Raw genomic sequence first — 11,808 nt, 5'->3', positions numbered from 1 at the left:
GGAGGAGTATCGGGGCACATGACGAAAAAGAAAAAAAGGTGGATGGAAATGTAATGCTGGGGGTGGGAACTGATACTGTCTAAGAATATAAGAAGAGACTTGCTGGATCAGGCCAAAGTTCTATCTCATCCAGTATCACATTCTCACAGTAGCCAGCCTGATGTCTATAGGAAACCTACTAGTGGGACCTGAGTGCAAAATGTGATTTGTAGCGACTTGTTTTCAGAGGCACACTACCTCTAACATTGGATGTAGAACATTTCCATGGCCTCAACAAATCTCTATTTGTGAAGCTGTGCACTAGATTGAGGATTCTTTTGTCTCCCCTTGGTCTATATCTACTCAGAGAATTTGCATGACAAATGTTGTGGTCACCTAAGCTCCCATGGTTTTTGCCAGCAGTTAGGTCTGAATAGGCATACCAAGTAGGCAGAGATCGCACCTGAGAGCCTTCTCAAGTCTAGGGATTTCTCAGGTAATAAACGGAAAGATCAACAATGGAAACTCATATTGATTTCTATTTATTATAAACATACAACTTACATATTTGCAGCTATAAGAGAACAACCATATATAAGAATCCGCAGCACAGATATTGGGGATATGTTACATTTCATGGTATAGCATACATCACTTCACTTCAGTAAAGGAGTATCCTCACCTATGGTGTGTGTGGATCTCAGCACCTAGAGCAGATGTTTTTGTCTGTCTTCAGTCAGCGTCAGAGACAACTGACACCAATCTCTACGGCTGGCTAGTTTTTATAGCATTACTTCTCTTAACCTAGGCTTTGCATGCTCACATTCATTATACAGCCATGAGAATGGCTGTATACTACAGCCAGCATGGATTTTTAACATTCCGCAATGATAAATTGAAAATACCCCCTTCCCATTCTGATGCTTCCCATAAGCTCATTTCAAAACAAAACCTTACAAAACTTATAGTCCTGAACTCAGAAACGCTTGCTTAACAACCCTCTCAATTTTCATGGTGATACACGAAACAGTCAGAGAGAATAGAGAGTTCAAAGTGTAAAAAGAGAGAAAAACACCCCAGAGCCCTTTTGGACTTTTTTCTGTCAGAGTTCTCATAATCTGTTGAAATCCATTAAAAATTAGCCATGTTCACAGAGTACCTGTAATCATGTTACTGACCTTGCCCCATACCCTGACCTTCATCTTCTGCAGTTTAAAAGTTAAAAAAAAAATACCTGGCTGATTTTTAATTAATTTAAGAAATTTTGGCTGGCAGCCTATGATAAGGGTTGGCATACTCAGTAAGAACCAACTGTCAGCGTTCTAAAAGTCAGACTCACAGTTGTTTGGCTTGGCTAATCAGGGGGCCAAACCCTCACCAGACCTTTATTCCACTTTAAACAGTCATGGCGTCACCTAAAGAATCCTGGGAAGTGTAGTTTCTGAAGGATGCTGAGATTATTCCCCTGACAGAGCTCCAGTGGCCAGAGGAGTTTAACATAAGAACATAAGAACATAAGAAGAGCCTGCTGGATCATGCCAGTGGCCCATCTAGTCCAGCATCCTGTTCTCACAGTGGCCAACCAGGTGCCTGGGGGAAGCCCGCAAGCAGGACCCAAGTGCAAGAACACTCTCCCCTCCTGAGGCTTCTGGCAACTGGTTTTCAGAAGCATGCTGCCTCTGACTAGGATGGCACAGCACAGCCATCATGGCTAGTAGCCATTGATAGCCCTGTCCTCCATGAATTTGTCTAATCTTCTTTTAAAGCCATCCAAGCTGGTGGTCATTACTGCATCTTGTGGGAGCAAATTCCATAGTTTAACTATGCGCTGAGTAAAGAAGTACTTCCTTTTGTCTGTCCTGAATCTTCCAACATTCAGCTTCTTTGAATGTCCACGAGTTCTAGTATTATGAGAGAGAGAAAAAAACTTTTCTCTATCCACTTTCTCAATGCTATCCGTAATTTTATACACTTCTATCATGTCTCCTCTGACCCGCCTTTTCTCTAAACTAAAAAGCCCCAAATGCTGCAACCTTTCCTCGTAAGGGAGTCGCTCCATCCCCTTGATCATTCTGGTTGCCCTCTTCTGAACCTTTTCCAACTCTATAATATCCTTTTTGCGATGAGGGGACCAGAACTGCACACAGTATTCCAAATGCAGTCACACCATAGATTTATACAACGGCATTATGATATCGGCTGTTTTATTTTCAATTACCTTTCCTAATTATCCCTAGCATGGAATTTGCCTTTTTCACAGCTGCCGCACACTGGGTCGACATTTTCATCTTGCTGTCCACTACAACCCCGAGGTCTCTCTCCTGGTCGGTCACCGCCAGTTCAGACCCCATGAGCGTATATGTGAAATGAAGATTTTTTGCTCCAATATGCATGATTTTACACTTGTTTATATTGAATTGCATTTGCCATTTTTCTGCCCATTCACTCAGTTTGGAGAGGTCCTTTTGGAGCTCTTCGCAATCCCTTTTTGTTTTAACAACCCTGAACAATTTAGTATCGTCAGCAAACGTGGCCACTTCACTGCTTACTCCTAATCCTAGGTCATTAATGAACAAGTTGAAAAGTACAGGTCCCAATACCAGTGGCGGACTGGGTCTAAAAATATTGGTTGCCAGGAGATAAAGGGGGCCCATCAACAACTATAAGGCTATCATTTAATTTTTATAAGAAATAAATAATTTTTTCAAAAAATACATAAGTGGAAAAAAGGTACAATTAATTTTTTTTGTGAAATAAATGTATATTTTTAGTAATTACAGTGTACATATATTGTACATATTACTGGCAGTATACAGTAGATACTAAATGTAAATACAGATTGTTATAATTGAATTTTTTTTTAATTTTAAATAAATGGTGGATATTTTTAAATAGTTTGCTTGTACTGAACATTTTACACATTAACAGGTAGTTCAAAAGCATATTTCATGCACTCCACTATATTAAGAGCAAACATTTGAATTCACTAGATGATTGTGCGAATCTGTCAATAATTGCTTCTGCATCCAATTCATCTAATAATTCCTTTTCGCTGGATAGCAACATGTATGATTCCAAGTTCTCCTCAGACAGTGAATTTCTTAGCCTTCTCTTTATGATCTTTAGCTTTGAAAATGTCCTTTCACATTGGACTTGAGTAACTGATAGTGTGCAGATGACTTTATAAAGTTCATAAAGGTTATCATACGCCTTGTCATGAAGTCTGTTGGATGCCAGAATTTTTAGTACACACGATGGGCAAATGCTACAAATTTTACACTTGTTGCAACTGGAATCCATATCTCACCATCATTAAGCAATAGCTTTAATACATCAAAGTTCGAAGCAAAAGAAAACAATTCCAATATTACTTGATCTTTGCTGATTTGTGGAGACAGCTTAATAATACCTTCCAATGCTTCGTCTTCAAGGCCCTTCTCTGCAATAGTTTTAAACTTTGCTAGGTCCAAGCAGGATAAATCTTTATACAACTTTTTGTGTTGTACAAAGCGCGAATCTTGTGACTGGACACTGCAGTCCATTATTAGGTTAAAAACATTTACTCGAAAATCAGCTAGAGAATCTGAGGAATTTCCTTCATCATCTATAAGCTCATCTGCCATTCTTTTCTTCTTCCTCTGCCGCTTAACTGGCAATGCTGTTTCCAAAAAGTCAATTTCCAATGTTTGATTTTCATCCATATTCAACTGTGAAATCTTGTCATTACATTTATTTACAAATTCCAATGCCTTGCTGTGAACGTTATCAAATGTTCTTGTCTGTTCCTTCAACTTTGTTGTAGCTGAAGCTACTAAATTCCATGCAGTAAACATATCTAAACCACTTGTCTGTAAATAACTTGATAAAGGGGCTGTAGTTTCAAATATATACAAGCAAGTAAATGCTGTCAATATTGTTTCAAACTTTAGAAGACTTTGAAGTAAAACATTTGCTTCTTGTTTTGTTTTTGCATCAAACTTGTCTGAATCTTGTATCATTGATAAGCATGTCAATAGATTTACAAAAGTACCGACAGCGGCATCATCAAAACGTCCAAATATAGTTGTTGCTGCATTGGATTTTCCTGACCATCTTGTCTCACCAATTAGCTTTAATTGTTTCATTTTTTCTTGTCCTAGATGTTTTCCAACAACTTCTATCCATACAGCCATTCTCTTGTATAATGTTTTCACAAACGTTGCTAAATTCTGGAGCAAATTGAAAAAAGAAACTGCAGACACGCAACATTTTGTTGTTTCAGTTATCACCAAATTCAAGACATGGGCATAGCACCATATATGAACATGTTGATCAGCCACATCAGTAATTTTACTTTGTAAACCATTATACTGGCCATGGTAGCTTGCAGCTCCATCTGTACTATCAGATAAACATTTTTTGGGATAAATTTTAAGATGCTGTAATGTTTCAGTCAATAGATCAAAAAGTCCCTGTCCTGTACCATCATTACTTGGCACAACTGAAAGTAGTCGCTCACAGATAACACCTTTAAGCACATACCAAATAATAATGCTAAACTGATTGATGGATGAATTATCTTGTGTTGAATCAACTTGAATAGAATAATATTTTGCTTGAGAAACTTCATGACTAATTCTTTCTTGTATCATATTCTTCATAATTTGGATTAACATGTTAATAGTTGTTTTACTCAGGTATGTAACAAGTCCACCACGGCCTTTACTTTGAGCCTTTCCTTGATGTTCTAATCATTTGATTCTTTGTGTAGACTTGTTTTGTACTGCAGAAACGTGAGCTGCCATAATGGGGTCATATTTTGCCATCAACTGCACTGTAGCTAAAAAATTGCCATGATTCAGAACCTCATTATCCAGAGTGTAGGCCGATTCATTTCTGTGACCTCGAAAAGGAAGTGCTTGCTTGCCTAACATCTTTATGATGTCTGTAAACCTCATGACAATACTCCTCTTCTTCTTTCTTTTTAATTAGTGAAGATGCAAAAAAAATTATATAAGGTGCTATCATTAATCACACTGATAAATTGCTGAACATTTCTGACATGTGTTGTTGTCGATTCATGTAAAGCCAAGCTCTGGCTAATACGCCTGTAGTCACTAAAGCCACGTACAAAGGGTGATGGATTACAAGTGTTGGGAGACTCCAAGTCCAAGCAGTATGAACAATATAAGTAATTTTAACTGTAGAGTACATAAAAGGTATTATTATTTATTGAACTTGCATTATGCGTATATATTATTATTTGAGACTGCAGCTTAAATATATTTACTACTTAGTATTTTTATACTAATTTTATACAATGAAATAAAATACATTATATTTAAGTTAAAGGGCATAGGGCCACAGTATATAAAAATATTAATTAAATACGTACCTTTTATAAAACACATAAAACACAGCAAGCACGAGGTGAAGAGCTGACGAAGCACACTCAAACTGAGGCCAACGCAATGAAAATATTTGCTGTCTTTGCAATGTATGCAATAGCTCAACACAAAGTTGACTCCGGCTGCACGTCACGATCCCAGGCTGGGATTCCCAGCTAAGCTTCATTGCGCAGTCGCAATAGTAAAGATCCGAGCCTATATAATGTATGTGTCGGCCTCACATAACCCGAATCAGAATTATTTTTTCAGAGTTATTTATTATATTCTTAAATATAAAGTATCCTCGAAAAATGATTTTATTAAAAAAAAATTATTAAAATAGTAATACAATGTAAATTTTAGTTGCATACAGTAATAATATTGGAACTTCTATTATATTTTCAAGCTACTAAAAGGTCATTAACATTTTTAACATATTGTCTAATGTTTAAGGGGGCCCACTTCATCAGGGGCCCACAGGGCCCACTTGCCATCGGGCAAGCTGACACCCTGGCCAGTCCTCCACTGCCCAATACCGATCCTTGAGGGACTCCATTTCTACAGAACTGTCAATTTATTCCTACTCTCTGCTTTCTGCTTCTTAACCAATTCCTTATCCACAAGAGGACCTCTCCTCTTATTCCATGACTGCTAAGCTTCCTCAGAAGCCTTTGGTGAGGTACCTTGTCAAACGCTTTTTGAAAGTCTAAGTACACTATGTCCACTGGATCACCTCTATCTATATGCTTGTTGACACTCTCAAAGAATTCTAATAGGTTACTGAGACAGGACTTTCCCTTGCAGAAGCCATGCTGGCTCTGCTTCAGCAAGGCTTGTTCTTCTATGTGCTTAGTTAATAATACTTTCTACCAGTTTTCCAGGGACGGAAGTTAAGCTAACTGGCCTGTAATTTCCGGGCTCACCCCTGGATCCCTTTTTGAAGATTGGCATCACATTTGCCACTTTCCAGTCCTTACGCATGGAGGAGGACCCGAGGGACAAGTTACATATTTTAGTTAGCAGATCAGCAATTTCACATTTGAGTTCTTTGAGAACTCTCGGGTGGATGCCATCTGGGCCTGGTGATTTGTCAGTTTTTATATTGTCCATTAAGCCTAGAACTTCCTCTCTCGTTACCACTATTTGTCTCAGTTCCTCAGGATCCCTTCCTGCAAATGTTAGTTCAGGTTCAGGGATCTGCCCTATATCTTCCACTGTGAAGACAGATGCAAAGAATTCATTTAGCTTCTCTGCAATCTCCATATCGTTCTTTAGTACACCTTTGACTCCCTTATCATCCAAGGGTCCAATCACTTCCCTACATGGTCTCCTGCTTTGAATGTATTTATAGAATTTTTTGTTGTTGGTTTTTATGTCCTTAGCAATGTGCTCCTCAAATTCTTTTTTAGCATCCCTTATTGTCTTCTTGCATTTCTTTTGCCAGAGTTTGTGTTTTTTTATTTTCTGCATTTGGACAATACTTCCATTTTCTGAAGGAAGACTTTTTGCCTCTAAGAGCTTCCTTGACTTTGCTCGTTAACCATGCTGGCATCTTCTTGGCCCTGGCGGTACCTTTTCTGATCTGCGGTATGCACTCCAGTTGAACTTCTAATATAGTGTTTTTAAACAACTTCCAAGCATTTTCGAATGATGTGACCCTCTGGACTTTGTTTTTCAGCTTTCTTTTTACCAATCCCCTCATTTTTGTGAAGTTTCCTTTTTTGAAGTCAAATGTGACCGTGTTGGATTTTCTTGGCAATTGGCCATTTACATGTATGTTTAGTTTAATAGCACTATGGTCACTGCTCCCAATCGGTTCAACAACACTTACATCTCGCACCAGGTCCCGGTCCCCACTGAGGATTAAGCCCAGGGTTGCCGTCCCTCTGGTTGGTTCCATGACCAACTGGTCTAGGGCATAGTCATTTAGAATATCTAGAAATTTTGCTTCTTTGTCATGACTGGAATACATATGCAGCCAGTCTATGTCTGGGTAGTTGAAGTCACCCATTACTACCACATTTCCTAGTTTGGATGCTTCCTCAATTTCATATCTCATCTCAAGGTCTCCCTGAGCATTTTGATCAGGGGGACGATAGATCGTTCCCAGTATTAAATACCTCCTGGGGCATGGTATCACCACCCACAATAATTCTGTGGAGGAGTCCGCATCTTTTGGGATTTTAAGCTTGCTGGATTCAATGCCTTCTTTCATGTATAGAGCAACACTGCCACCAATACGTCCTTCCCTGTCCTTCCAATATTGTTTATATCCAGGGATAACCGTATCCCACTGGTTTTCTCCATTCCACCAGGTCTCAGTTATACTCACTATATCAATGCTCTCCTCTAAGACCAAGCACTCCAGTTCTCCCATCTTGGTTCGGAGTCTCCTAGCATTAGCGTACAGGCACTTGTAAGCAGTGTCTCTCTTCAAGTGTCTTTGGCACTTTTGGTTTGGCCTGTGGTAATTTTGCTGTTCTGAATTGATATCCTGTGCCCCTGCTCTCACAATGCCTACTTCTAGGCCTACTCCTTTTAAAATTTCATCATTTCTTTGGTTTTTATCCCAGGGGGGATGTTTATTCCGACAGGACCTTCCTCAGCTCCTGTTGGGTTTTCCCCCTCAGTCAGTTCCCCTCCCTTCTCCCTTCCCCTCCCTTCTCCCTTCCCTTCCCTTTCTCCCCTTCTCCCTCTCCTGCATGGTCAGTTTTACCTATCTTGAGCATGATTGCACAGCAGTAAATCCCAATAAGCATGCAGATGATCAGACCTGCTTTTCATCGCCCCTCCCCTCCTCTCCTTCCTTTCCCCTCCGCTCTCCCCTCCTTCCCACTCCTCCCATTTCTCTGCTCCTCCCTCATTTCAGTTTCACCTATCCTAAGCATGATTGTACAGTGAAAAATTCCTACAATGGAGGAAAGAACATAACAAATGGAATCACTCAAGGATTTGAACTGAAGGCTGGGGTCAGTAATAAAGAGGGGAACCACCATAAGGTTCGTTAAACTAGGGCCATTTTTGTTGTGCTCCTCACTGAATACAGCTGTTAAAAATCTGTTTTGCTCCAGTGGAAGTGGGGGAAATGCTGTGATAGTCCACAGACAGTGTATTCACTTTCATCATCACACACTTTCATGGCAAGATTCAGCCAGATTCATCGAACACACATTGGTATGGCCTGCTAAGAGTGATGAATCTGAGAACAGAAACTTAACTGTAACAAAGGTTTGTATTCCAGCAGAGAAATAATGAAAGACTAGATGGTTATTAAAATACAGGAGGCAAGTTGGCTTTTATAGAGGGAAAAAATGGGATGTCAAGGAAGGGAGTGAGAGGGTCTGTGACTATATGAGTTTGCCTGCATGCCTCATGTAACAAAGTTCATGTAACAAAGTTTTCTTCTTCTTTTAATTTTGGCAAACAGTGGGATTTTTACAGAGAGGGTAACCTATGTGGTGTTTTAATAACCATAATGTCTAGTAGTAGTAGTAGTAGTTGTAGTAGTAGTAGTTAATAAAATAGAGACCTTAAAGATTCAAGAGCATAACTGATGTCTTGATAATGCCCTTGGTATGAGAGTGATATATTGCCAAGGTTTTTCCCTTCCCTAAGGCAAGGAAGTCTGAGATCTGAATGACCATGAAACACACTGATGAGGAAGGAAAATGTAGTGATTTTATTGAAGCAAGCTGTATAGTCTAACAAGCTGTGACTAACAAGCAGGCCCTAATCTCTTACACTCAGCAGCTGATGATGACAGCTTTGATCTTACATTTGCCTCCTTTTCTCCCTGCTGGAAACCTCATTATCTGCAACAGGTGAAGGTGATCCCTTCTGGCTCAGTTTTACACCAAGCTGCACACACTTGCAAGATGGTGCTGAGCCTTAATCTCCTTGATCTAGGGGTCCTTTACTTATACCCAAAAGACCCTCTGGGAGGGGACACCTTATACCTATGAGACCATTATCTTTCCAGCACCAAGGTTGCTGGGTTCTACTTTTGTTTATCTATCCTGACTCTGTATTTACTACACTCTGAGGTATCAGGCATGAATTATGGGACAGGGTCATGCACATGCCATCCTAAGCATTCTTGTAGATTGAGGTTCCTGCAGAGATTGGCACTACAGGTGGTCTCTTCTGACCAACAATCTATTTTTCCCAGATTTGGGATTGTGGGGATGGTATCCATTAGTAAGTTTGTGGTATATGCATTACTTTGTCCTGTGCAAAACATCAATACAACTTAAAATTAGAATAGACTATATAAATAATATTAACCATCATAACATGGGGGCACCATTGATGCAATGTTGGAAAGAAAAATCCCACACAGCAACGAATCTCTCCATTTGGGCTACAGGAAAAAGCTGAGAACCAAGAAACAGTGTACTGTTGGAGAATGAAACTAGGTGGAATCTAAGATTAAAAACCACCACTCCCCTAGGTCTTAATGAGACCTAACTATTTATGTATTTTTTAAAAAACAAAATTCACATTGATTTTTTAAAAAATAAATAAAACTCAATTTTAAAAGAAGACCAATGAACAGATGTCAGGCACATATAAGGCATCCTCACCACATTCCCATCCCTACAGAAAAGCCCAGCTCAGGACATCCTGGGGTTTTCAGGAAGGCTACAGAGTGCAGAGCATTGCAGAGATGATTTATAGAATGAAAAAAGGACACTTGCAAACACCACTTGGGCACCTTGAAATTAAGGTAAGCACAACATAAATCCTGCACCCCACCCTTGGGAATTCCAACATTTTCTATCTCCTATGATAATTTTCAAATGCAATTTCTTTTCTCATAAATTGATGGAGAATGATGATAAAAAACCACAGGAGAAATGTGCTGCTCAGCAATCTCTAGTACAGCATGAACATATTTTGTTGTTCCATTCTGTTGAGCTAAGAGAGGAAGACTAGAAGGAGAAGGGACTAAAGCTATGCTTCTCTCAACAATATTGAAATGCATTGATTTGAATCAACATTCTCCCTCAAATCTCCACATTGCTCAAAGGCAGAGAATTTCAGGGGAGTAGCTTTTGCTGGGGAATTTTCCAAAGGGTAGTTAATAAATCTCCAAGGAGGACCTCCCAAAAAACCAGTTTTTTTCTGATAATTTTCAGCCTGCTTTTAAAGTGAGAATTTTTATTCATTTATAGTAAAATTGATCCATAGAAAATGATAATTTGCATGGCCCAATCCGGAACTCTCTGAAGGGGAGTGCATTGACATTATACCTCCACTTAATAAAGAGTGATGTGGCCTAAGCTACCATTAGAGCAAAGCTGAGGCACACATTCAACCTATGCTGCTGTAATCTCTGGCAGTGGCCGTTCTGAAGGACAGAGAATATGTAAAAAGTTGCAGTTTAGGTTGTTTACCGGAAAGAGCTGATGTATTCACTTATATGGTCTGAGGGGTTGGCTGTATCTGATTGGCTCTCCTGCTGTTGCTAGGGCTATGTCATATGAAGGACAATAAAAGGCTTGACCTAACAGCTGGGTGGCAGTTAGGGTGTGATCTCTACTCCAGTGAAGTACTCTGTGACATCCTTCCCTGGCACCACCTGTGTCACTCTCACTTGTGGCTACCAGCAGTCAGGATCGTCGTGTTTATTTTTACCTCTCTCCACTCTAGCACAGATTTCAAAAGATCCCCCTGCTAGGCCACACTACCCAACACTCTGTGTATCCAATATAACCTCTAGACTGTGCCTTAATCTCTTCCTGGTTATTTTGATACCTTGTGTCTGTGTGTATAGGTAATTCCCAACCCCCCTGAAGCCTCTTGCCTATGAAGCTCACAGCTCTGAGTAGCTCTGTGGTATTGGATGTTGATACAATATCTCTTCCTTCACCGCTGCCACCATTCGATACTATTTCTTCTTCAGCCTTGGTTACTCTGCCTCCCCCCTGGTCTGTGTACCCCAGCTGAGGAATCAGGCTTTAAGTAAACCAAGAAAATATTTATTGATAACACTAAGAATAACAAGATTACTTATAGATTTCATTGACAAGCATATGGTTTCATATATGTTTCTCTTATGTTCCTAATTCCTAATATTTGCCTCAGAACTCCCAATCCAATCTCTCAACAGCCACCTCTTACTCTCCACATCAACCTCCCTGTCCACAACCACCCTGTCCAACACCCACTCTGACTCAACTGTCATCCTCTCATTTATACCTTCAGCCATTCAAACACACAGCCAATCATCATCCAGCATTCTACAGCCCATGTACTCCCCCTTCTCACTCACTCCACGTACCATATTTCCTATATTAAACCTGCACTTATCATATTTACATTACATTCACATACAGGAACATCACATACTCCACTGAATAAACAACTTTAAAACAAGTTTTTGGCTTCTGATTGAGTCTCCCACAAAACAGAACCCATCGTAAATTCCACAACAAGAGCTACACACAAACAACCATATATC

Source organism: Rhineura floridana, chromosome 11 (genome assembly GCF_030035675.1).
Source record: "Rhineura floridana isolate rRhiFlo1 chromosome 11, rRhiFlo1.hap2, whole genome shotgun sequence".
Taxonomy (NCBI): Eukaryota; Metazoa; Chordata; class Lepidosauria; order Squamata; family Rhineuridae; genus Rhineura; species Rhineura floridana.
Note: the sequence above shows the minus strand (reverse complement) of the source record.